Genomic DNA, 15,862 nt, shown 5'->3' with positions numbered 1-15,862 from the left:
TTTGGTTTTTTGTTTTTTTTAACATCTTTATTGGAGTATAATTGCTTTACAATGGTGTGTTAGTTTCTGCTTTGGCAAACAGCTGAGGAGGTACTGTCAGTCCCACAGAGTGGCAGCCATGATGATTTTCCTTGAGAAATGTCTTCACAGTAAATGTCCGATTCCGAGTTTCAGTTAATGCCTTCTCAGGCAGTATACAGGTACCTATATTTCGAAGTGGTGTCTTTTATGCACAAAATAGCAGTGATGAGATGCTAAGTATCTTTTCATGAGTTGCTTCAGAAAGAGTGCTTTAGGATTTGGTTGCTTCTAATCATGCCACAGGCCATTATTTACCCAGCAAATTTCCTTGCTGTCTGCTTTTTCCTGATGATAAAGTCACAAAAGGTTACCTTTCTACCTGAAGGTGAGCTGAAGAACAAATCTCACTTACTTATGTACTTTCCTGCAGATAAATCTTCCCTTCCAGTTCTTTTGCACACATGTAAGAATTTAAAAGAATACCCATAATTATTTTTCAAACAGTGCGGAAAATATTTTGAAAAGAAACAGATACAGTGAGTAAGGGAACATAATTGATGAGGCTTTGGGATTTTCAAATTGGGGGATTTTCAAATTGGGGAATTTTATCTGGGAAGTCATTAAATTCTAGTGAAATCAAAGCTGGATCTAGAAGCCAATAAGCATATTCTCATGATTTTATAAAAGGTATAACACACTCAGTGGTAAACATTATTTCTGATTGCTCAGCTAATATCTTCTGCACAGGCAATAGCCCTCCATGGTGTACTCTAAAAAGAAAGTTTTCTTTTTGCCACGAAGGCTATAAATGTTCCTGCAGTTGGCACTACTCCTTTAATTAACATATTGTTCAATGTATCTTTATAAGCCACTTATCTCCTATTGTACAGAACTCATTCTAAAGGTGGAAGAAGGAGCGTTTCACTTTGGGGACTCCATGCCAATGATTTTTTATTTTTCTACTGGTTAACATAATAGAAAATTGTTGCTGAAAGAACAGAGGGCATGTCCCTAATATTAAACATAAGGCAGGGATCCATTTTGCATTATTAACTCATGATTCACTTGGCTTCTGGGATATCGCCCTCTTTTTGGTTTTTCCCCCGTCTTTCTGACTGTTCCATCCTGTATAGAGGCTGCTGCCTTGCCCATATTCCATCAGGTCAGTGTGCTCCAGCTAACTTTCAGCTGTCAACATTTGAGCTTTCTTTGGCTGCTGGAGCCCACTCAGCTCACAAGCATGGGAGGCTCAAAATATCAAAATTCCAAATATTTATGCCCCCTGGGACCACCTTCCAACTAAAGACTAACAGCAGTTGGTATCTAAATACTCTAGTTTCTTTTCTTTATGGAGCGATAACCTTGAGGCATGCATTCTATACTGGTTGACAGCGTTCTCCAGGGGAATTAAGCCCCAGCTGTGCACAATGATAAACTGGCTTGATAACGCACCCTTATTGGCTGCTTTCCCTTCCTTGTCTCTTGTTCTGATTCCACTACTAGTGTTTCTTGGGGTCACCTCTCAAGTAAATTACTTGTACCCAAACACCTGCTTCAGGGTCTACTTCTGGGAAAACTCAAACTAAGACACTTCGCTGTCTCTTTTTCTTGATCCATATCTTTCGGATATCTAAATGTTAGTATAGCCAAGGGCGTAGCCCTTGGACCACTTTTCTGAACTAAAGTATATTTCCTAGGTGAATTCAACCAAACTTAAGATTTCAAATATCATCAAAATTAGGCCTCAAGCTGTCTTCTTTTCAGAATCTCAACTCTCAAATTTGTGTGTGTGTGGTGTGTCTATATATATCTATATTTGTGTGTGTGTCTGTATTTTCCTATCTATCTGTCTGACTGTCTATCTATCTGTCTATCTATCTCCATTCAAACATCTACTAGGTATCCCAAAATTACATTTCCCAAACCTAACTCTTGAATTTCCCCCTTAAGTTGTTGGGAACTGAATAGTGCATAAGATGTTTAGGTTTTTATGTTGAATACATTGGTCCTAGTTTTGTCAAGAGGCATGTAAAACATGCCACTTTCATATTTGTAGGAGATTTCTTCAGATATTTAAAGAAAATGGACACACCTCTTTTCCTCTAAGATTCTCTGGAATCCAGGTTCAATAAACCTACTTCACTCAAATATCCTCATGTAACAACACTCTTAGACTGATCACTTTCTTCTCTGTAAATATCCCAGTTTTCATTGTTCCTCTCAAAATATGACAACTAGAATTCAATCTTATATTTTTGATATGGTCTAGTCAGTATGGGATATTCCTCTCTCCCATTCCCTCCCCCCCTTTCTCCCCCACTCCCACCCCACTCTCACACACAATTTATCAGGTTATATGCATTGTTTTCAGGTCCTTTTATTGAATGTGTTTTTATATGTCAGCAGTGTTACTGTTTTGTTGTTCTTCTAAATAAAACTGGACAATCATAACTAGAAAAAACCCAACACATCTTGACAGATTTTCACAGAATGGTCTTGTTATCTTAAATGTAATTTTAAGATACTTTCTAAATTCAGGAAAGGGCATTGTGAGAGGATCAAAAAAAAGAACATAAATCTGTCTGAAGACAAGGAACACTGAACCCTGTGGTGTTTATTTTGAGTACTTTTTTCTTTGTGACATTTATCTCAATGGCCTGTTGTCCTGTTCATCCTTTCTTTGGGGGAATCTGCAGGTCTGAGTGAGGTGTGCAATTTGAAAGAAAACAGAGACTACTTTCTTTTCTTTTTTTTGTAGAATGGAAAAGCTTTTCATTCCCCTGTCAGCTAGACTTAGGTACGCAACAGTCGTTCCTTTTGCTTAAGAAGATGGATTTGTTTTGGTGTAGGAATTGTCAGGCCTTAAGAGGAGACAGTTAATTCAGTCCTACTGAGAGAGCAAGACACAGTATCCCGAGGAGGACATGCTCTAACTACAGCGAGTCACATAAGATCAGCCACTTTCCTGGTGCTTATGAAAATGATAATTATATTGAGCTTTTATATATGCATGGAATGTACAGTTTTCACAGCACTTTTGAATACCAACTCTCCTCTCCCTCCCCCCTTCCTCCTCCCCCACTCCCTCCCTCTCTTCTTCCCTTCCATCCTTCCTGTCAGGTGCTTGATGTGTTCCAGGAACTGTTCTGGACACAAAATAAGACATTTTCCCTAACTGTCAGGGGAAGCAAATCAAGATTACAGAGCCTGTCTTTGTAACAGTCCGGATCACAAGGTAGTGTAACCATTCTTAAGGTGATTGTTATAAACTCCATGGAAATTCACCACATTTGTACAACAAAGCTGATATCCTTCACACCTCCCTCTAAGTCATTAGGTATATAAACAATTTAGTGTGTATTTTAGACATAAGCCTGTTGTTCCCCAATTGTGTAACAGAAGATGATCTAAAACAATGATTCTCATCAAAATTAAAATCAGAAACAATATAAAAGTTAAACTCAAAATACAGAAGCTCCTGTCAGTGTTCCAGAGACTGAAACTGATGTTTTAAACAGAATTCAGTTTCTCAATACGAATTCAGCTAGAAGAGACTTTATATCAATGCTTAACATGAAAATATTACCCATTATGGAGTACGACAACCAATGAGAAATTGGTGTGTAAAATTAGCTTTATAATGCCAAGAGTTTTAATATGATATTGGCAGAATATGAATGTTGGTTATAAGTTCAAAGGGGGCTAAAATTAGTAAAGATGCCCGAACTTCTTAAAATCTATGCAATTTATTGCCTCTCATTCCATGATGTGGCCAGTTGAAAATTGGGATTTCACCATTATTAATTTTTAAACACTGCAGAAGAATAAGATAATAACTTTTTCATGTATATTTGAGGACTTTCACATTGAGATGGCAAAAGCTGATATAACTTAATTACAAAATTAATGAATGAGGCTACATTTAAGTGAGGGTTTTTAGATTGAGTCGTGAACCCAGCTGTTTCAGAGAACTGTTAATATTTATCCCAGCTTGATGAAGGAAGGTGGAGGGGTAATATCAGTAACCCAAGACAAGGGAGGAAGCCGTCTACACTAGGATATACTAGGATTTGCATTTATTTGGGCCCTGTGGGTCACTTCATGAGAAAATAGGTTATTATTTTCAAATTCTAAGACCAATGGAATCTTTGTGTTTCTAAAGCTCATTTTGTGGTGTGAACATTTGTAACCTTTAACTGCAGAATTATGGGATTTAGGAGGATCAGCATCATTTTAAGCAAACCATAGTCAGGCATCACTGCCAGGTTTATTTTCCTTATCTAATGATGTGAGAATCTAAATGGGTTTTAATATCCTATCTTCAGTGCTAACATGCTGCATTGCCCGTTTCGGTGGGAGATGTAGAAGAGCCTGCCATGTCTCTTTGGTATACGATCGCTATGATCACTGTCTCTGGGAGCTTGGCTTATTAATTACTTGACGGTGAGTGATAATGAAATGTGATGAGCTGCAATGATTTTTCTTTTTTTTAATTTATTTTATTTTATTTTTGGCTGCACAGGGTCTTTGTTGCTGCACGCAGGCTTTCTCTAGTTGCTGCGAGCGGGGGCTACTCTTTGTTGCGGTGCATGGGCTCTAGGTGCGCGGGCTTCAGGAGTTGTGGCTCGCAGGCTGTAGAGTGCAGGCTCAGTAGTTGTGATGTGCGGGCTTAGTTGCTCTGCGGCATGTGGGATCTTCCTGGCCCAGGGCTGGAACCCATGTCCCCTGCATTGGCAGGTGGATTCTTAACCACTGCACCACCAGGGAAGCCTGAGCTGCAATGAGTTTTCGGTGGGCAGTCCCTGCTCAATCAGGCTTCCTGATGTCTTAAACCTTGAAGGAAATGGGAAGGATTTTGTTCCATGTATATGCCTTCTTTGTCCTTTTTTAAAGGTTGTTATTTAAACATTCAGCCAACCTGAATTTGTGGAGAGCAACGTTGTTGAAAGTGTTCAATATAATTCAATAAATATTTTCTAAGCCCCATCTTGTGCCATTTCCTGTATTAGCTATTTAGCATTGTATAAGAGCCTTGACTACCTACTTTACATGTTCCATTGACTTGAATTGGCAATGTGGAAATAGTTTAAAAAGTTAAAAGCTGACTACAAAAATCAAAATGAAGAAAATGTTTTATTGAAGCAAACGTGTAATCAGAGAAGAATTGGTTTGTATGTATAATATGACTACAGCCTCAGTACAGGGCAGTCTGGCTGAGTGTTTAGAGCCTAGGCCCTGATGTCCGACCACCTGGGCTTAAATCTCTGATCTGCTTTCACCAGCTCTGTGGTCTTTGCCAGGTGCACTGTGGTTGGATTGCAACATTGAGTGGTTATGTGGATTAAATAGGTGAGGTCATTCAGAGCACTTAGAGCAGCTCTCTGTGTTAGCAACGACCTTTCCTACCTTCCATTCTGCAGTGTTGCATTTACAAATGGCTTGGTCTTCTTGATTTACTCTGCTTTTTCAAAATATATCATACTGCTGTGTCTGTCAGACAATATATGAAATCAGGTTTTGTTTTTTTGGAGGCTGGGGGGTGGGAACCATATCTAATCCAAGAGCTTTCAAAGATAATATTTTTGTCTTTATAATTTTTTCTGAATGTAAAAGTAATATGCGTATTGAAACATATTCAAACAATATAGCAATGTTCTAAGGCAGAGATTTCTTTGTGGAAATGTACATACACCTGCATATGCACATGCTATTACTATACTGATCAGTATTTTGCTTTTTTTTGTCTCTAAGAAGCAGCTTTATTGAGGTGTAATTTACGTATCATAAAGTTCACAAAGTGAATTCAATGATTTTTAGTAAATTGACACTTAACTATACAATCATCACCACAGTTCAGTTTTAGAATATTTCCATCACCTCAGAGATTGCCATGTCCATTTGCAGGCAAGTGGTGCCCACCCCATTCCCAGGCAACCAGGGATCTGTTTCCATCTCTATAGATTTGCTTATTTTGAACATTTCAGGTAATTGGAATCATACAATGTGTGATTTTTACAGCTGTCTTTTTGAACAGCATAATGCTTTTGAAGTTCAAACATGTAGTATGTATTAATAATTTGCTTTTGTAACTTAATATGCCATTGACATTTTCCTTTGTTGGTATATACAGATTTGCCTTATTCTTTTTAGTGACTACAGATGATTTTACTTTATGACTATGCCATAATTATAAGGTACTCTTAAGGAAATATTTTAAAGATCTTTAGATGATAATTCTTTGTTGTAAATAAGTCTACACAAAACATTCTTGTGTAACTGTCATAGTAAACTTTCATTAGTACTTCTGTAAGATAAATTCCTTAAAGTAAAATTTCTGGGTCAAAGGGTAAAATAAATTTTAGATTTTGATATACACTTCTAAATTACTTTCCAAAAGGTGGTACCAATTTATATGCTGACCAATAATATCAGTACGTGCTTCCCAATGTTTTCACATATATACTGTTGTTATTTTTAAATCTTTCTTAATGTTATAGGTTAAAAAGTGATATCTCTTTGTTTTAATTAATATTCATTTGATTATTAGTGAATCTAAGCATCTTTTCATTTGAATGAGCCAAATGCTTTTACAATTTACTGGATGGATTACCAGGTCCTGGGATTTTTTTCTTTTTTTAATACCATGTTTTCCTTTTTAGATTTTTCCTGTTGATGTATGGGAAATATTTATATATTTAAAACCATTTTTTCTATATTTATGTTGTTTTTTTGTTGACCTTGTCTGTGGTGTTTTTCAAGTTACATAAGTTTCAGTTTGTTCTTTAGTGCTGTTAAACCTGTTTTTTATTTTAATTGAGGTATATTTGACATAAAATGAGGTGTACAACATAATGATTCGGTATTTGTATATATTGTAAATGATCACCACAATAAGTCTAGTTAACATCTGTCACCACACAGAGTTACAAAAATATTTTTCTTGTGATGAGAACTTTTAAGGTTTATTCTCTTAGCAACTTTCAAATATGCAATACAGTACTATTAACTGTAGTCACCATTGCTGTACACTGTGTCCCCATGACTTGTTCATTTTATAACTAAGTGTACCTTTTGACCCTCTTCACCCATTTCTCTTCCAACCCCTCCCCCCATCCCACCTTCTGGCAACAACTACCAGTCTGTTCTCTGTATCTGTGAGCTTGACTTTCTTTTGCCTTTTTTTTTCAGTGTCTACATATAAGTGAGATCATACAGTATTTGTTTTTCTCTGTTTGACTTATTTCATTTAGCATAATACTCTTGAGGCCTATCCATGATGTTGCAAATGGCAAGATTTCATTTTTTTAATAGCTGAGTAATATTCTAGTGTGTGTGTGTGTGTGTGTGTGTGTTTGTGTGTGATGTTTTTTAAATCCATTCATCCATCAGTGAACACTTAGGTTGTTTCCATATCTTGACTATTGTAAATAATGCTGCATTGAACACTGGGGTGCATATTTCTTTTTGACTTAGTATTTTTGTTTTCTTTGAATAAATATCCAGAAGTGGAATTGCTGGGTCATGTGACAGTTCTAATTTTAATATTTTGAGGTGCCTCCATACTGTTTTCCATGGTGGCTGCACCAGTTTATATTCTCATCAGTAGTGCACAAAGGTTCCCTGTCTTAATGGGAGTTTCAGGAGTGGCCAACACTGTCTTCGTCTTCCCTGTAGGGTTGCTAGAAAGTTACCATTTGTGGGACTGACTTGATAGTGTGCCCTTGTTTGCTTCCTTCCCCCATAACCCAGTCCCATTGACCCACTCTGCCCACATTTTTCCTGGGAATACTTTCAAATAAATGTTTCACATGAATTCTCATCTCAGTGTCTTAGAAACCCAACCCAAAACCCACTGAAGGGTTTAAGCAGAAGACTGGCATATCTGTTTTATCTGTTGATATTAGTTGAACTGAGCCCCACTGTTTTTTTTTTCTTTTTTGTGTGTGTTTCAAAGTGCTTCCAACAGGATTTTCCTGTTTTGCTTATCTTCTTTATTAAAAATAGACGTTATTTTTTAGAGCAGTTTTAGTTTCACTATAGAATTGAGCAGAAAGTGTAGAGTTCCTATACACCCCCTACCCCCATACATTCATAGCGTCCCATATTATTATCCTCCACCAGAATGGTACATTTGTTATATTTGATGAACATACATTGACATGTCATTATCACTCAAAGCCCATAGTTTATATTAGGAGTCACTCTTGGTGTTTTATGTTCTATGGGTTTGGACAAAGGTATAATGACATATCCACCATTATAGTTTCAGACACAGTAGTTTCACTGCCCTAAAAAGCTTCTGTGCTCTGCTTATTTATCTTTCCTTCCCCTCAACCCCTGGTAACCACTACTACTCTTATACTGCCTCCATAGTTTTGCCTTTCCAGAATGTCATATAATTGGAATCACACAGTATGTAGCCTTCCCAGATTGGTTTCTTTCACTCAGTAATATGCATTTCAGTTTCCTCCATGAATTTTCATGGCTTGATAGCTTATTTCTTTCAAACACTGAGTAATAGTCCATTATCTGAATGTACCGCAGTTCATTTATCCATTAACCTATTGAAGGCTATCTTGGTTGCTTCCAAGTTTTGGCAATTGTGAATAAAACTACTATAAACAGTAGTATGCTGGATCTATGGTAAAAGTATGCTCAGTTTTGGAAGAAACCACCAGACTGTCTTTCAAAGTGCATCTACCATTTTGCATTTATACTAGCAATGAATGAGAGTTCCCGTTGCTTCTTTTTCTTGACAGCATTTGTTATTTGTCAGTGTTTTTGGATTTTGGCCATTCTAATAGCTGTGTAGTGGTTATCTAATTGATATTTTTTCTCTTTTCTTTTTTTTAATTCTTTTTTTCTTTTTGCTACTGTGGCTTTCTTCAGTATCTCGGCCTGTATTTCTGCTTGTGATAATAATATTTGCCCATTTCTGACAAAATAGAAATTTCAATATGTAATTTTCCTTAACAGAAATTCTGTAATCATTACTGGAAACTGGAAATGCTATTTTTGCCCTTCCTGAACTCAGTCTTCTCAAAGCTAATATTTTACCACTGGGATTTAAATCTCAACAGAACTGAGAGGTGTCCAGGTTGTAGTGTCACTGTGCCACCCACTGTGTGTAGTCCTTGGTGTGTGTGGGTTCCGTGGGAGGGATGTTTAAGAGTTTAGTGAGAAAGCTCTTTTAGTTCACGTTCACAGGTATTTTCCCCTGCAGTTCTCACAGGTAGTCAAGGTAGCTGGGTCAGGAAGGCTTTCAAGACTCAGAAAACATGACCTTGACTACTTATCTGAATCTGGCTACTTGAATCAGACTCCTTCCATCATTGTAGACTTATCTTCAAGGCTTCAAATTCCCTCTTGAAATGTAGCCCCTGTTCACCTTCCCCTTGCTTCCAGTCACCTGACACATCTGTATGTCAGGTGACAACTGGATGTCTGGTCCCCAGCTGTGAAAGTTAAAAAATATATCCATATGGCTAATAAATATTTGGAAAGGTTCCCAAACTTATTAGTCATCATGATACTCAAATCCACAGTGAGATGTCACTATATACCCAGCAGAGTTAACAAGGTTAAACAGATTTTTACTACCAGATGTTGGTGAAGCAAGTAAAACTCTCAAACTACTGACAGAAGTGTAAATTGATGCAGCCGCTTGGCAAAATTGGTTGGTATTGTCTACTAAAACTGAACATACACTCAACTGTGACACAGAAACTCCACTCTTAGTTACATACACAACAGAAATGTGTGCAGGTGTATATCAAGAGCCACGTACCTGATTGTTTGTAGCTGCACTATTCCTGATAGCTAAAGATTAAAAACAACCCATGTGCTCATCAATAGTAGGTTAAATAAACAATTTTTTCACATCTTCATATAACGAAGTACTACATTACTATATTACAGTTAAAGTAAATGAACTTTTGTTGCACACAATGTGAATGAAGCTCACAAACATAATATTAAGCAAAAGAGGCCAGATAGCAAATAATGCATACTGTGTGGTACACAACTAAATTATAGTGTTATAAATAATAATGTTGTCTTTGGGGAAGAAGATGGGAGGTGTTCATTGGGAAAAGGTATGAAGGGGTCTTCTTGGGGTGCTAGTAAAATCTTATTTCTTTACCTGGCTCTGAGTTCATGGATGTTTATTTTCTGAAAATTACTGAGCTGTATGCAGATGGCACTTCTGTGCACATGTGTTATACTCCATAATGATTTTAAAGTAAAAGAGAGAGAGAACATTCTAGCAGCTGGAGAGTGGAAGGACTGAAATCAAGAAAATTAGTTAGGAAGTAGTTGCAGTAATAGTGATAATAATCATGACAATGAACGCTTATTGAAGGCTTATCCTGTGCCCCACATGGCAACTCCATGAGGGAGATATTTTATTATCCCCATTTTATAGATGAGAAAACTGAAGCATAGGGTTATTAAGGATAATGTTCTAGGTCACACAGATATTTAATGGTATAGCTGGAATTTGAAACCAAGCCAGCCAGTTGAATTCTAGGGTATGTGCATTTATATGCCAGATTATATACTCTTGTGATACTGGTTTTAGGAAAAGATAATTTTGGTGTTAATTAGTGGAGTTGGTGAGAAGTGGTCAGATTCAGGACAGATTTTAGGTTTGCTGCTGGATCTGCTGTTTGGTGAGCGGGAACAAAAGAAATTACAGGTGACTTGTAGATATTTTTGTTATGCACTTAAGGGGATGTTGTTTCTGACTTGTGACAGAATGGATATGGAATAGGTACTAAGATGAAAAGGGATATCAAGACATTTAGTTAGGCCTTGTTATATTTGAGATATCTGTTAGACATCCAAGCATGCAGGTCAAATAGGAAATTGGATCCATAGGGTCCACAGGTCTGGAGGCAGATCAGGCTGGAGATATAAATTCAGGAGTCATCAGTATACTGGTGAAGTTAGGCCACAGGTGATGATGAAATTATCTAGTGAGATGGTGCACATAGAAAAGAATATAGGGATAGAACTGTGTCTTAAACTTAGTGGAGAGAATGAGACTAGGCTTTAGCAAATTTGTGGAACAGAAGAAAATTTCCCAGAATCAAAAAAGAACACAAGTGCTCAGAATGAAAAGGCTCAGATAGGACTAAGCACAGGGAATGTGTAAAGAGACTCCTAGAGATATATAATTGTGACAGAACACCAAAGATAAGGAGACCCTCCTAAAAAGTGGGTCATGGAGAGGATAAAACAAAAGTTGCCTACAAAGGAGTGAGATTAGATTCTTTACCAACAGCACTTTATATTCAAAGATAATAGCCAGTAAATCAAAGGTGATAGTAGAATGAACGTTTTCAGACCAAGATGCCTGAGTACACTTTTGTAGAAAGTTCCTTGAGGATATGCTCCAGAAAAAAAAAAGAGACCATATCAGGAAAAAATATACAGAATGCAGGAAACAGAGGGCCCAAACCAGAGTGCAGTGATGGGAATTCTGTGTGCTAGGCCTAAAAAGCAACTAATCCATATTAGGGAAAGAGAAGGAAGACACCAAAACGGTGGTCTCTGGTAAGGAAAGAAAGGCAGAATGAAAGGATAGAGAGTATAATTGTGAGTCTAGAAATGTTTGAGGATATGCCAAAGGAAATTGATAAACTGTGAAAAAGCAGAATCCAATTGAACTGATTCTAAGTATATTTTAGTGTAATTGGAAAATGACACTGGAAAAGAAAATGGAGTCCTAGCTTATGACGTAGCTTATTATTGACATGACCACAGTAAATCAAATACCACTTATTGGTTTTCATCTTTTAGAATTGGCCTATAGACAAATTATGGAAAACTGTAGGAAGATTATAGGACAGATTGTAAACAGTATCCACTCTGCTATTATTAAAAGTGTAGATATGGCTGACGGAGATGAGAGATAGAGGAAGAGAAGAGAGGAGGAGACAAGGGTGAGAGTTTTTGTGTCCTGTCATCTTATAAAGTAGGGAGCCGAGATGTATTGTGTATAATTACGGGCCAAGAAATAGTGTTTTAACTAATTTTGTTGTTACTGCAGATGTCTTCAGAGGAGAAACTATGGTGATAAAACTATATACAGAGAAAGATTTGGGGAGGTGGGGAATGATGTAAGTGAGCAAAATCCTCATCTACCATAGCAGGGGCCAGTAGCCAAGATATCATGGTGTAAATGTGCCAATTAAGTGTTTGAAGGTGAGCCCCAGAAAAATGAAAAGGAAGCAGTTAAAAGTGTTTGCCTCTGGGGATTAAGACCCTGTGGGTGGGGAGGCATGGAAATAAGAATTGTTGGCTTTCTGTTCTTTTTGTTTCATAAATCATATGCAGTTATGACTTTGAATAAAAATGAAAATGAAATGAAAAATTATAAAATGGAAATTGTTCTAAAATAAGGACATTAGGAAGATGTTGAAAAGACAACTTAAAACAAACAGAAAAAAAAACACAGGAAGCCTGGAGTCTGTGTTTAAAAATACCACAATTGGAAACATAGACCTAGACAAGTGCTTTGAACTGAAATCCTATAGGACTCATTTTCAAAAAAAAAAAAACAATGCAAGAAAAAAGTGGTTTTTGAAAATGAAAAGAGGAGGATGGAAATACTGCAAAGTTGTAGACCAGAAATTTAGGCGTGTAGGCAGACACCTCCCCACCCCATCTCCACTGTCAAAGTTTATAAAGCATTTTGAAATGAGTTCACAACCAATATTGAAAAATAATTAAAACATGAAAGGCGAGAAGGCACCAAAGAATTAGTGGAACTAACTGCAGGTCATGGATAAAAAGGAGATAATACAGTAAGTAAAGTGTTTCTTAGGTCTTTATTGAGGAAGTGATTAAAGAGATTCGCACTCTTTAATTGTCTTTTGAAGCAGGTAGATGAAAAGGAATGGATCAAATAGTAACAAATAAGGAGGGAGAATTCAGATCAAGGATGGAGATAATTGGCAGTAGTGCCATCAATTTCTCCTCCTGTGCCCATATGGAGGCAGCCTCAGAAACTTCCTCTACAGTTTTCCAGAGTAGCCACTGAAATTGGTACGTGAGATAAAAGCTGTGATCCAGGTAAACCTAACTGAAACAAGGTATAATGAAATCACTTAGCTCCTATTGAATTTATTAAAAAGTTGGACCCAAACTTGACAGGTTTAAGAGAAAGAAATTTATTGTTTTGGGTGGCCCACACAAGAAGTATCTTCTAAAAGAGGCAAGGAGCGCTCTGAGCATTAGTGGAACTACCAGCACTTTAGCCAGAAGGCTATCCTCTGACCTATATATGACCTTCATCTCAAGTTACTAGACTATGGTAGTGGCTGAGTTCGAGTGAAACTTGAGATAGACGTAAAAGGCATTAGCAACTCATTATACAGAATAAGTAAATTAAGGTTAAAATATGTTAGGTGACATTTCCAAAATCAAGAATCAAACTAATAGAAAATCTGACCCTAGATCTCAGGTGCCTGGTGTCCTAGTCTAGAGTCCTTAGCTTAAATGACTCAATATTCACATCACGTGAAGTACGTTTAAGATCCTAACACTAGAAGTATTAGATTTAAGGAGCCAGTTGTGGTAATTGAAAATGTTTACCTTGGGCACTGTTATCTTTACATACATCTTGGTCTGTAAAGAACGGGTGGCCTTTATGTTATTCCTTCAGATGGCAGATACTATAGAATTAGAATATGTGGCAGGCCTTTCCTGGTGGCGCAGTGGTTGAGAGTCTGCCTGCCAATGCAGGGGACACGGGTTCGTGCCCCGGTCCGGGGAGATCCCACATGCCACGGAGCGGCTGGGCCCGTGAGCCGTGGCCGCTGAGCCTGCGCGTCCGGAGCCTGTGCTCTGCAACAGGAGAGGTCACAACAGTGAGAGGCCCGCGTACCGCAGGAAAAAGAAAATAATAATAATATGTGGCAGAGACTGCTAGGGATCCACTAATGTTAAGATGAACATATTGTCCTGGTTTTCCTGGAGAAGTCCTGGTTCATGCTGTTGTCCCAGCATAAATAGTGATAGCGTCCTGTGTCTTTCTTAATAGTGTCCTATGTCGGGACACAACTCCCCATGGGTCTGTTTCATTTCTGTACGTCCTATGAGTCGGGTAATAACTCACTGTTACCTGGACTATATATTTAAAGATGTTTATAGAACAGCCTTGGAAGATAGAGAATGTGACTCTCTCCAGCACAAAAGGCAAGCACATTACTGCCACTATAAAAGATTCACTAAATTCAAAATTCTTCTCCTGTAATGCGACCAACTATGTGTGCATGCACCCATCCAAGCCCATCACATTGCCCCTGTGGGACTTGGGAGGCAAGGTAAACTGATGCAGATATGGTGATGCTCATGCTACTTGCAGTACCATGAGTCATAAACCATTGTTCCTGACCCAGGAGTCCCATGTCTTTTGCCAGTATCCATGAGACTGTGCCAGGGAAACATTATCTTGCAAATGGCATAAAATCTCAGACCCTTCAGAGTTAACATTCTAAAAATTATATGTTGTACTAAACTAATGAAAGAGCATCTGAATTTCTGCTGGGCACCCCAGTAGAGACTACATTTCCCATCTTTATTTTCATGGCCATGTGATCAAGCTCTGGCCAATGCAATGTGAGGCAAAGAGTTACTTCCAGATCACAATCATAATAGGAATGGGTATGCCCTGCCTTTGACCTTTCCTTCATTCATCTGGCTGGGATACAGACCGAATGGTGGCAGCTTGAGAAGATGTTTTAGACTCAGGATACCAGTCATCTGTTGAGGATGGCAGAACCATCCCTTTAGCCTTGGGCTGGCTACTTCTGGACTGTAAGGGAGATACACATTTTTTTTTTTTTATGAAACAAAAAAATTCTTTATTTTGTGCTTGCAAAGACAATTAGAAATTTGACAAATCAGTTAGGTATCAACTTCCAAAAACCTTTGGATTTTTACAATTCTATTTCAATTCTATCAGTTTCTTAGCAAAAGGGGGAGATACACATTTTTTATCTTACTTAAATCAGTGTATTTTTGGCTCCCTTTAATGGCAGCTTGAATGTACTCTAAGAAATGTAGCAGCAAACTTAAAGATCTCTTTGTTATTATTATTTTAAATAAATGAAAAAGTTGAGATAAAATCAGTAAATGACTTGCTCATCATTACAGAATTGAGAAAACTAACACTCCCATTGATTCCCTCCTCCCCTATTCCTCACATTGCCCATATCCAGTATTATCAGATGATACTGAATATACAAGCACAAGGTGTCCAGAGAAGCAGGAGTATAGGGAAGTCTTTACAGTGAGTATCAGTAAATGGATGATCCAATTCCATACAATTATCCAGCTCCGGATGAAGAAAAGTATATAGAGACATAATGTGAGGTTTGTGAGTTGACAGTCAAGGTAAGACTGAGAAATTGCAAGGGTAAAAAGTACTCGGTGGAGGAGAAATAATTTATACTAAAGTGACATGGTCGTCAGTTTCTTTCAGTTTTCGTTGTTATGTCCCCGATGTCCAGTTCACTGCCTTCTTGGAGTGGCTTCATTAAGCAAGTGAAATTTGAAGAGGGATCTGAGAGAGTTGAAATAGTTCTCCTGACAAATGGGTGAGGGAAAACTGGCTAGGCACTGACTTCATAAATCAAGCAGTATCTGTATGTTAGACACTCATGAAATGCTTGTGGGTGTGGTGAAGATACCGTGATGTTGAAGGCAAGGTTTGTAACCAAAGAGAAAATACAATTTTCCAGGGCTTACAATACTGACATTAAAAATAGCAATATGGTTTTGTAGGGAGGAAGGAAATAGGTAGTTTCATAAAGATTATGGGGCTCGAGGTATG

This window comes from Mesoplodon mirus, assembly GCF_964341445.2.
Source record: "Mesoplodon mirus genome assembly, chromosome: 13".
Taxonomy (NCBI): Eukaryota; Metazoa; Chordata; class Mammalia; order Artiodactyla; family Ziphiidae; genus Mesoplodon; species Mesoplodon mirus.
Note: the sequence above shows the minus strand (reverse complement) of the source record.